This window comes from Triticum dicoccoides, chromosome 7B, assembly GCF_002162155.2.
Source record: "Triticum dicoccoides isolate Atlit2015 ecotype Zavitan chromosome 7B, WEW_v2.0, whole genome shotgun sequence".
In the NCBI taxonomy this organism is placed as follows: Eukaryota; Viridiplantae; Streptophyta; class Magnoliopsida; order Poales; family Poaceae; genus Triticum; species Triticum dicoccoides.
In genome coordinates, this window is record NC_041393.1 from 202,124,338 (window position 1) to 202,134,641 (window position 10,304).

A 10,304-nucleotide genomic window follows, 5' to 3' on the forward strand; every position below is an offset into this window, starting at 1 on the left:
ATCATGCCCCAATACAACTTGGGAGCTTCACACCCAAGGGGCCAAAGAGAGTCTGGATGCTACGCGCAGCTCAAACATAGGCACCCATGAGCACAGCTCACAAAATTACTTGGGGGCTCTTTGTGTAAAGTAACAAAGAGTTTGAAAGGACCCTTGTAATCGGGTATCGACCCACGGCTTGGAAGGCTAGTGTATTCACCTAAAACCCCGGGTTAACCTGCCTTCATCAAGTAAGCCACTCCTATCCAGGTAATCCTGGCATGACCCGCCGAACGTTTGATAGTTACTCTCATTGAGACCCTGAACTTGTCAAAGTTAAAACGACAATTGGTTAGTTGGAGGCCCATCTTAAAAGGCTTTGTCAAATGGTTTAACTCAGCGGCCTGGCAGCCCACGAAAAGCCTCGAATTTGGGCCTGGCAGCCCTCGAAAAGCCTCGACTACACGGTTTTATTTGCCTTTGTCAAGATTTTTTCTCTTTGAATGAATTTTATGTTAAACCGGTGTCTCTTAAAACCGGTATGACTTTTTAGTCATCATAATAACCCGGTGTTTGTTAACCCGACTTGGCTTTCGACTACAAGTTGTCAGACCATCTTATCAAACCGGTGTTTACAAAATCCGGCCTGGCTTTGACTATATGTCGCCAGTTTGATCATCTGGTGTTCATCGTAACCTGACATGACTTATTACACAAACATCATTACATGGTGATAGATATAACAGCTCAAGATTTGGGTCTTCACCCTTACTATAATAAAAGTTGGTTAACCAACTAAGTGATTTCATATCACAGGTATGAGTTATTTCATATTTATTCCGCTTTGGTTATTAGCCGGGCTTATCTTGGGCATTATGACCCGTCCGGCGGTAAACCGCCAGGACAATTCTTTTTATGCAGATATCAAAATCGCATGAAAATTATCAAAGTGTAACCACGCACAGCAAATATCATGATGGATCAACCAAAGTTATGTATCAGTACCGAAGACTAAAGTACTTGCACTAGCCTATTACAAGGTGCTTTGAGGCCCAAAATGCTGAGTGTTTTTACACGACAAAGTCTGTCAAAGTAACTCGAATGCCGGATTAAGACTCATTGCCAGGACGACGTGAAGTTGATGGATCTTCAGGCGCCGGTTCAACCTCCTCCTCTCCACCCAGAGGCTAGAAGTCAATGGTGGTCCAGTCAATCCGGGTTAGAGCCTGAAATACAGCTTCTTCACTTATCATATTGGACGGTTCAACATCAGGGGCGTAAGTGTGCTTATGGATTGGCAGGATAAGGTTTTGCGCGTCTGTCACAGTCGTATCAACCCGCTGGTTCCTTTCATTGTAAAAGGACCGATGAACAGTCAAGTTAGCCTCTGCAACCAGTTGACTTGATAGCGGACGCATCCCCTTTGTCAGGGCTTTGTGGGCTTCGTTGTCAAATGCTGACCCGTCTGCTTGTTCATCCGGAAATCCCTTGGCGATATCAACTCGATCCAGGTTAGATATCCATGCTTTGTCCCGAGTCACTGCCAGTAAAGCGCCAGCCCTGGCAGCAGATCGCTTCACCTCTTCTATCTGAGCCGGTGTCATGGATAATCTTGCTAATGTTTCCTTGATCAATGTTGGTGCCGGTTTGTTGTATGAGACTGCACAGATAACCCGTTGGGCACCGGTGTATAATTGCTCAATCAAAGTGTACGTTGCCTTCAATTTCATCCGCATATCTGTGCCCAGCTGAGCAATGCGATTACCTGCAACGGTTTAAGAATTCGATGTTAAACCGGCAGAGTTCAAGATATTTTCAAACCAGCTATGACAAAGTACTTACAAAAGATTGCAGAAGTCATAGCATCCACTTGATGTTTTAGCCCTGTCAGCTCTTCCGTCACCGGCTTAAGAGCTGCTTCGACATCTTCAGCCCGCTTCAACAAAGCAGCTTTCTCCGTTTCCCAGTTGGTGCGTTCATTTTTGAAACCATCCTTCAATTGCTCCATGGTTGTCAAAACATCCTTTAGCCCCTCTTTGGCTTTAGAGGTCTCTTCTTGTTGGGACTTGATGTTTTCTTAAAGGTCGGCGATTTGAGATTCTTTGATAGTCTCCTCGGTTTGCAAAAGTCAGAAGATGAAGTTGTTAAATTCCCAAGCACATAACAAGTTATGAACTCGACACTTGGGGGCTAATGTGGATTGCTTTTTTAAAGTGAGTATTTTTCAAGTCCCAAGGCTCAATCCAGGTGTTAAGCTTGGCACTTGGGGCCTAATGCACAATTGATCAATTTTAAGTAAAGGCAATTAACAAGGACAGACAGTCCCGGTTTGTCTTCAAGAGACAAACCGGTCCTTGGGGGCTACTCAGTTGAAGTGTTCTTTATATCGCAGTCCCGGTTTATCTTCAAGAGATAACCCGGCCCTCGGGGGCTACAATGGAAGAGATATACAGAAGATATATAGAATAGAGTAAATTTCAAAGCGTTCTTGAAGATTACCTCATAACGTTCCTTCATCAGGTTCACCAAACTGGCTTCAAAGTCACGGCTGGTGTAAAGGCGGTTTAAAAATCCGGAATGAAGTTCCTCGGCGCTAAGGTTGATGAAGTTGGATAAATCAGTCTTCCCTTTCCCCTTGCCCATAGCGTGAATTCTTCTTTGGCAATATGTTTGGACAAGAAAACCGGATTACCAGGACTGGTGTGAGCCGTGCCAGTAATAACAACATCATCATCATCACCTTTTGGTGGACTTGGCGGATTGACGGTACCCCTGGCTGAACTTGGCGGATTAGCAGCTGGACTTGGCGGATCAGCAGCCGGGCTCGAAGGAGTGGCATGAGGGCTCGATGGATCAATATGAGTGGCCGGGTCAGCTTCCAGCGGATTAGCTTTAGTGTTCTCGCCTTGTGGGGCGGAATCATCCATAACATCAGTATTTCTACCGGTATCCTCAGGAGCCTTCTCCGGTTCAACTTCACTAATAGGGGTACTGGTTTTAGCCTTCTTGCTCATACGGGCTTTGGCACTGTGATATCAAAACAAAGATTAGCACGGTAAACCGAACTATGAAGGAAAAATATGAAGGGCACCATACTTACCCAGGGACGGTTTTAAGGGGAGGCAGCTGAGTGGTTGATGAACCGCCAGACGAATTGGAAGACACCTGGTAATTCGGATCAGACGGATTGAGTGGGTATCAGAAGAAACCCTTCAAAGGATAAAGTTTTTCGGGAGAACAAGTAACCTCTGGACGACGTTTCCGGGTTGGTGTATCCGGTAAACCAGAAGAGGTGACTTGCTGGCCACTGTGTCGGGTTGTGTAACTCCCTTCATGTTGCTGTGTCTTCAAAGAAAATTTTGGATCCAAATAAGCAAGAGGGTGAGTGTATTTTACTTTCCGAACTACACGGCGAAATCTTTGAACCGGCACAAGATCTGAATCGGAGGAAAGAGAGATTCCCTCAACATGGTCCACACGGCTGGCCTCCGCATCATCCTGGGAATAGTTATTGTCAATAAGGTTTATGAAAAAGGAACCAAGCGAATCAAGTTCTACCTCGTTTTCTGATTCATTGACATCCTCAGGCGGATCATAGGACTCGCCAGTTTTCTTCTTGCCCGCCTTCTTTATGACTTTGCTTTTTGGGCGTTGAGTCCTCATCGGTTTGTCTGAAGATTTTCTCTTCCAGAAAGAACTGTTGGCCTGGAAAAAGAATAAATAAAGGATTATCAGAATAAGGTTAAAGTGGAAACGGGTCAACAAAGGTGGAAAAAGATAAAATGCTTACTGCTGGCGGTTTGTTGGAAGTACAAAAAGGAGCCAATCCGGTCTTGCTGCATTGAGCGACCGGTTCATCCAACATCTTCTTCACGGCTTTAGTAACTTCGTCATCAGTCAATTCTATCTCATGAAACCGTTGAGGGTCTTTAATGTTTCTGGTGTATTCATGCATCAAACCGGAGCTGCGACTTAAAGGCAGAATACCCCAAGAAACCCAGCAGCGGACGAGATCAATACCAGTCAGACCGTTGGCCAGGAGAGCCCGGAGCTTGGCGAGTTGAGGTGCATAAGCTTGCCGTTCTTTGGCAGTTAATCGTTGAGGTAATGGGTGGCCATTGCTAAGCCGGTGAGGGCAGTAACCCGGCAAAGGATTTTCTCCAGCAGGGGCAGTGTTCTGGCAATAAAACCAAGTTTGGTTCCAATCTTTGGGATGGCTGTGGTGTTTTGCATGAGGGAAATCAACTTCTTTCCTCTTCTGGATTGATACCCCACCAAGTTCTGTGTTGGGACCATCAGAGAACTCCGTGCGGCGGTTTAAATGGAAAAAATCCCGAAAAAGCTCCACAGATGGTTCTTCTTGAAGGTAAACTTCACAGAACACTTGTAAATTGCATACATTGGACACGTAATTCGGTCCAATATCTTGGAGATGGAGTTGAAAGCTCGCAAGGACATCCCGGAATTTTTTTGATCTGGGTGGGCTGAATCCACGGTCTAAGTGCTGCGTAAATATAATCACCTCTCCATCTTGAGGCTCAGGAGGGCACTCAGGGCCAGGGACTCGCCAATGAAGGACCCTTTTTGAGGCTAAAGTGCCAGTGGTAACATATCCATTGATTTGTGTTTCCGTGATTCGGGACGGAACCCAGTTGCAAGCGGAGAATTGTTTGGTCATCTTGGAAAGCAAACTGTAAAGGAAAAATGAAGGCCTGTTTACGATTGACGGTTCAAGTGCACTAATCGGTGTTAAACCGGGAATTTGATCAAAGCATACATGTGAGATGAACCGGAAATTACTATTCAAGTCAAGATGGCGGTTTAAGTGAGGGCTAATGGCATATGGTAGATTGTCGAGTACTAAAAGTTAAACCGCCCTTAGGTGGAAGAGCCAGAGCTGAAAATCTACTAAGTGTTGACAAAAACAGGTTTCACAAAATGACAGTATAAGTTTGGATCTACCATGGTTCAGTAAGAAAATTATTCTGAGCCCTAAAATGGCGACGATAGAGCACCATAAGTCCAGAAGGGAACTATCAAGGCAAGAGGAGATACTACGACGAGGTAAAACTAAAGTTAGAAACTTTGGCCGCCAGAGGAGGATGATAAGTTCATCTAGTTTCAATAGTAAGCACAAAGGCAGCGAGCAAAGATGAACACTTATGAACATGGATGAACGCAGAAACCCTAAATACAGATCTAGGGTTGAGAGGAGGAGGCTTACCAGATGCGCAGGGATAGCGGAGAAGAGCCGTAGGTTTCTGGTACGATCAGGTTGATGCAGCAGCCTTTGTCGACGCAATGCTCGAAGGTTGAGGGCGGCGGCGGAGCTTCAAAGCTTGAGCGTCGCGAGGAGGAAGAAGAGGCACAGAAGGGGAAGAAATAAAGGACCCCTGAACCTATTTATAAGGCAAAGGGATGAATGGCAGGCGCGAGAATCAAGGAGCCTGAAGCGGCAAAAGTGGGCACGGCCGTCGCCTCGATTTTCGGGATACCATTAATGAAGAGAATCTTTTTATACAGAGATGACGTCATGATGATCCGTTGTTGTGTCCAGAGGATGACGTCACGACTGTTTAACAAGGTTTATAGGAGAAGACATCATGGCAGTTTACAAGAAATATAAGGAGATGTTCACAGAACTTCTTTAAGTATGGAAGATTGACATGAACAGGTTCAAATCAACTTGGGGCCTAATGTTGGGGATATAACTACTGAGTGTAAACCGCCCAGGAGGGGCCGGTTCACCTTCAACTATATTGAAGCCCACAAAGACTCAGAAGATGGCGCTTTACTAATGAAGCTTAGAGGCCTGGAGCCCAAAGGCGGATTAGGGCCCATAGTGGTAAACCGCCATGGTTATGTAACTGGTATTGTAAGATAGGAAAGGAGAGACCGAGCCGGACACTTGTATGAGCCGGCCTCGGGACTCTGTAAACCGGCCGGGCGTCAACCCGTGTATATAAGGGGACGACCTGGCATCGGTTCAGGGACAAGAAACAAGAACTCGAGATCCAGGCATAGCGTGTTTAGCTCCGTGGTTATCGAGACCCCAATAATCCCAACACAAGTAGACGTAGGCTTTCACCTTCATCGAAGGGGCCGAACAAGTATAAAATCCTCGTGTCCTTTGTCCGGTTTAACCCCTTTAAGCTAACCCGTCGCGATGGCTCCACGACTAAGTCCTTTCATGAGGACATCTGACGTGATATTTCCACGACACTCTCTGTGAACCATCTCGGATTATGGTGTATATCACAAACGTTTGTGTTTTACCAACTGTGTGTGCCATAATGACCTGTAGAGCGTAATTTCACCATAATTTAATTGCTGCTATTTCAAATTGTACCAGATTTGAATTTGAATTTGAATGTATGCTACAACTTTATTCATATCCATCAGGTTCAAACAACGAATGCATTATTCGATTCATAGGTACATATGTTCAAGAATTACATAAGAACCAAATAAAGAATGATGAACACAATTGTATACTTGTACTATTAAAGACGGTAAATAAAGAAGAGAAATACATTCTGGTTGCTGAACAAGGTGAAGCGGAATGCCCATATTTTTCCCTCCTCCATGCAGAAGGCACACACGACTCTAGTACCCCTTGTGATGGCCGACCGCCCATCCTTTACGGTCTTCATGAAAACATCTAGATAATCATCGTGTTCTGGTTGAATACTTTAACCTTTGCATGCCCACTAATCATGTAGTTTGAGAGGTAATCTTGAGTAAACTGCTTTGGCAACCACTGCAAAGGAAAAAAATTCAAACATTGTCATCTAATACAACTCATTATGGGCAGTAAAAAGAAGGTTGCAGAGTTCTTACTTACCATCCTGCAGTTCACTGCTGTCTTGGATAAAGTGTAAACAAATAGTTTAATTGCCATCTTTGGACTCATTTTACTAACAATCTTTATCAGCTTCCTCACTTGATGCTGGTTCATCGATATCTCATTGCCCCATACACAGAAAGGGTCGAAGCGCGTATCTTTACCAATGACATATGTACCTAAAAGCACCAAGTTAATATTAGAAGCTAAACAACAATTGCACAATGATGTAGTACAACACTATTTTATGATACTCCCTCCGTTCCTAAATATTTGTCTTTCTAGCAATTTCAATAAGTGACTACATACGGAGCAAAATGAGTGAATCTACACTCTAAAATATTTCTATATACATCCGTATGTGGTAGTCCATTTGAAATATCTAAAAAGATAAATATTTAGGAACAGAGGGAGTATCTTATAACATCCAATATACTCACATATTAGATGAATTAACATCTTATATTACGGGTTGGAAGGAGTTTAGTGCATTCTTACAAATTATCGGTTCATTAACTGCTGCTGTATCCATGGGTTACAGTTAGTTTGAGCTAGTTCGGGCTCAAATAGCCCTAAAGTATATCTAATCATGAGGGCTAGTTTACGCTAGTTGCATCTATAGACCACCCAAAAAAACTATCCAACCCAAGAGGTGCTAATTGGAGCTAGTTCTCCTACTGCATTTATTCTCAATCTAACCCTACCATCCAAACAACTCTTTGGATGGAGTTAGTTCAGGGTTAGTCATGAGCTAGAAAGTAGCTCTAACCTCTAGCTAAGTTGAGTATCCAAACAGGGCTGTGTTGTTGTTGTTGCTGCTGCTCTTCTACGTATATCTAGACATCATTAGAACATTAATGTAACTCTTCCTTGTTGCTATGTAGCCGAGGATTGCATATTTAGACATTAAGTATAGTGCATGTTGCTATGTAGCCTCAGATATATTACATATGGCCCTAGTTAACCTAATGATAAATGGGTTGCAGATATATTCAGTTAAAAGTTCGATTCACCGATTAGTCCCTTATCAGCCCCCGGCCTATATGGTACCATCTACCGATATCCTGAACAATGAGAAGATATAAGCCATGGGATGAAACTAACCTCGATGGAAAACATCAGTCGTTCCCAAAATTGTCCTGCATAGGTACATCGAGAAGCATGTTAAGCACAACAGGCTAAACATTAACCAAAATTATCCATGGCATACAAAATAATCTCCAAAAGATAGCTTCAGTGTGTAGGTTTAAGCATGCTAGTAAAGCAAAACAAGTGGAAAGGTGTGTTAACTGCAACAGGCCTAACATTTAACAACAAGCAAACATAGCCATTCAAAGTGGTATTGTGCTGGTCTAAGTACACTGGTTATTGTTAAATAAAAATGGAAAGGTGTGTTAACTACAAGATGCAGCAACAAATGTAGCCATTCATAGTGGTATTATTGAAACTGGTACTGATGAAATTAAACTGCACAGTTCATACTTGCACATATAGAACATCACGTTGTGAATAACTAGAATAAACAAGGCATACTACGAACAACCAAAGATAGCATTTGAAACTGGACATATGCTAACTACAAACAACCGAACAATCAAAAAACTTTAAAAGAGGCATATGCTAGCTTTAATAGGCTTAACAACAAGCAAATATATGCATTCCTATATGTATGTTTAAAACTGGATTGATGAAATGTACTGCACAATAAATAATTGCACATATAGAGCATCACATTGTGAACAACTAAAATAAACAAGGCATACTCCAAACAACCAGATATAGCAATTAAAACTGGACATATTCTCACTACACTACAAAAGGGACTCGACAAAACAAATCATGGGTTTCCACCTATGAAGAGGCACGACAAAACAAATCATGGGTTTCCTCACTTGTCACAGATGGGCTCGTTCCCGTGGGAAGAGCATGGACCCTGGATGAGCTCCATGTTGTCGCATATGGGCTCCTTCCCCTTGGAAGAGCACGGCTGTAGGGTGCCCTCCCTGATGTCGCAGACGGGCGCTTTCCCCTTGTAGGAGCAGATGGGCTCTTTCCCCTTGGAAGAGCCGGAGAGGCTGCCCTCCTCGTGGTCACCGTCGATGAGGTCTGACTTGGAAGCTGTGGATCCCAAGCTAGCATCATAGAACGTGTCCTTTAGAAATGCCAAAAGCGGCTCGAGGACGATGTAGGATGGCAAAGTATTGACAACGAGCTAGAGGAGATTAGCGGCGGGGCCATGGATGAGATCGTCGGCGGTTGAACCCGAGGGGTTGGGGGTGGGCCGCTTAACGTGTGACATAGCCCGCCTCAGGCGTCGCTGTCAATGACCTCGATGTTGTAGCCGGCGGCCGAGACATGCCCACATACTCTAGCCCACTGCTTGAGTGCCTGCCATCAGTAATGGTCGTGAGCTTCCTCGGCGACATCGGGCGAAGAGACCGCGATACACCTCTTTTGGGCCAGTCGCTCCTCGAGCTCCACGGGAAGCATAGCCAGGCTTAGGCTATGACGCTCTGGAGTGGGGGATGGGGATCTATGGGAAAGGGGGCGTTTGGCACGCGTCATCTAAGAAACTCAGGGCGACCTGGGTATGGAGATTGGTGGGTAAGCTGCACGGGGAAACCGGCAGATGTTGACAATGGAGGCCTTGCGGCGGTGGTGGCAGCGGCGGGGACCTTGCTCGGGTTTCGAGGGAGGGTGTGTGTATGTGTGTGTGTGCACGCACGAGGAGGTTTTGGTGTGTGTGTGTGTAGAGGGGGGTGGGGGGGTGTTTGAGGAAATGACGCGGGTATTGAAAATTTTACTACGCGGGAGTCAAACGCGGGAGTGAAATGCCGGGGCTATTGAAAATTTTGATGATAGTGCATCGCACATGGTCCACAGAGAACAAATGTGTGTTATGAAACAGAAAAACTCTCGAGGCGGGCAGATATTTTCTAGGGATGCAGGTGGGATTGGGAACAAGAAACATCGCACATGGTCCGGAGATAACAACCGTGTGTTATGAAACAGAAAAACCCTTGAGGCAGGCAGATATTTTTGAGAGAGGGAGCTTCATGGAGCCTAATGTACTATGCAGATGTGTGCGTGACAGGGGCACCGGCATGGCACACGGTTAGTTTGAGTGAACCATGTCTGTTGCGTCATCTGACTTGTCTAATGTTCATAAATTTGGTGAAAAATGATGCGGGAGAGGGTCAGAACACGAACACACTTGCATGTGGACCAAATTTATGTATGAAAAGGGTGGTTTGATTTTCAAATACCAAATGCAACTTCGATGTGGCACCTATCTCGCAAAGCGCACGGTATTGCTTGCCCCCACCCCCCTCGTGTCGGCACGAATGGGAATCCTAAGCTATGAATGCATGCCCCCTCCCCCCAACCGAGGTTCACCTAGCAAAGTGCGAAGTAGCTAGCAGCCCCCCTCCTCCCTCGTGTCGGCACGAAGGGAATCCTAAGCTATGAGTGCATGCCCCCC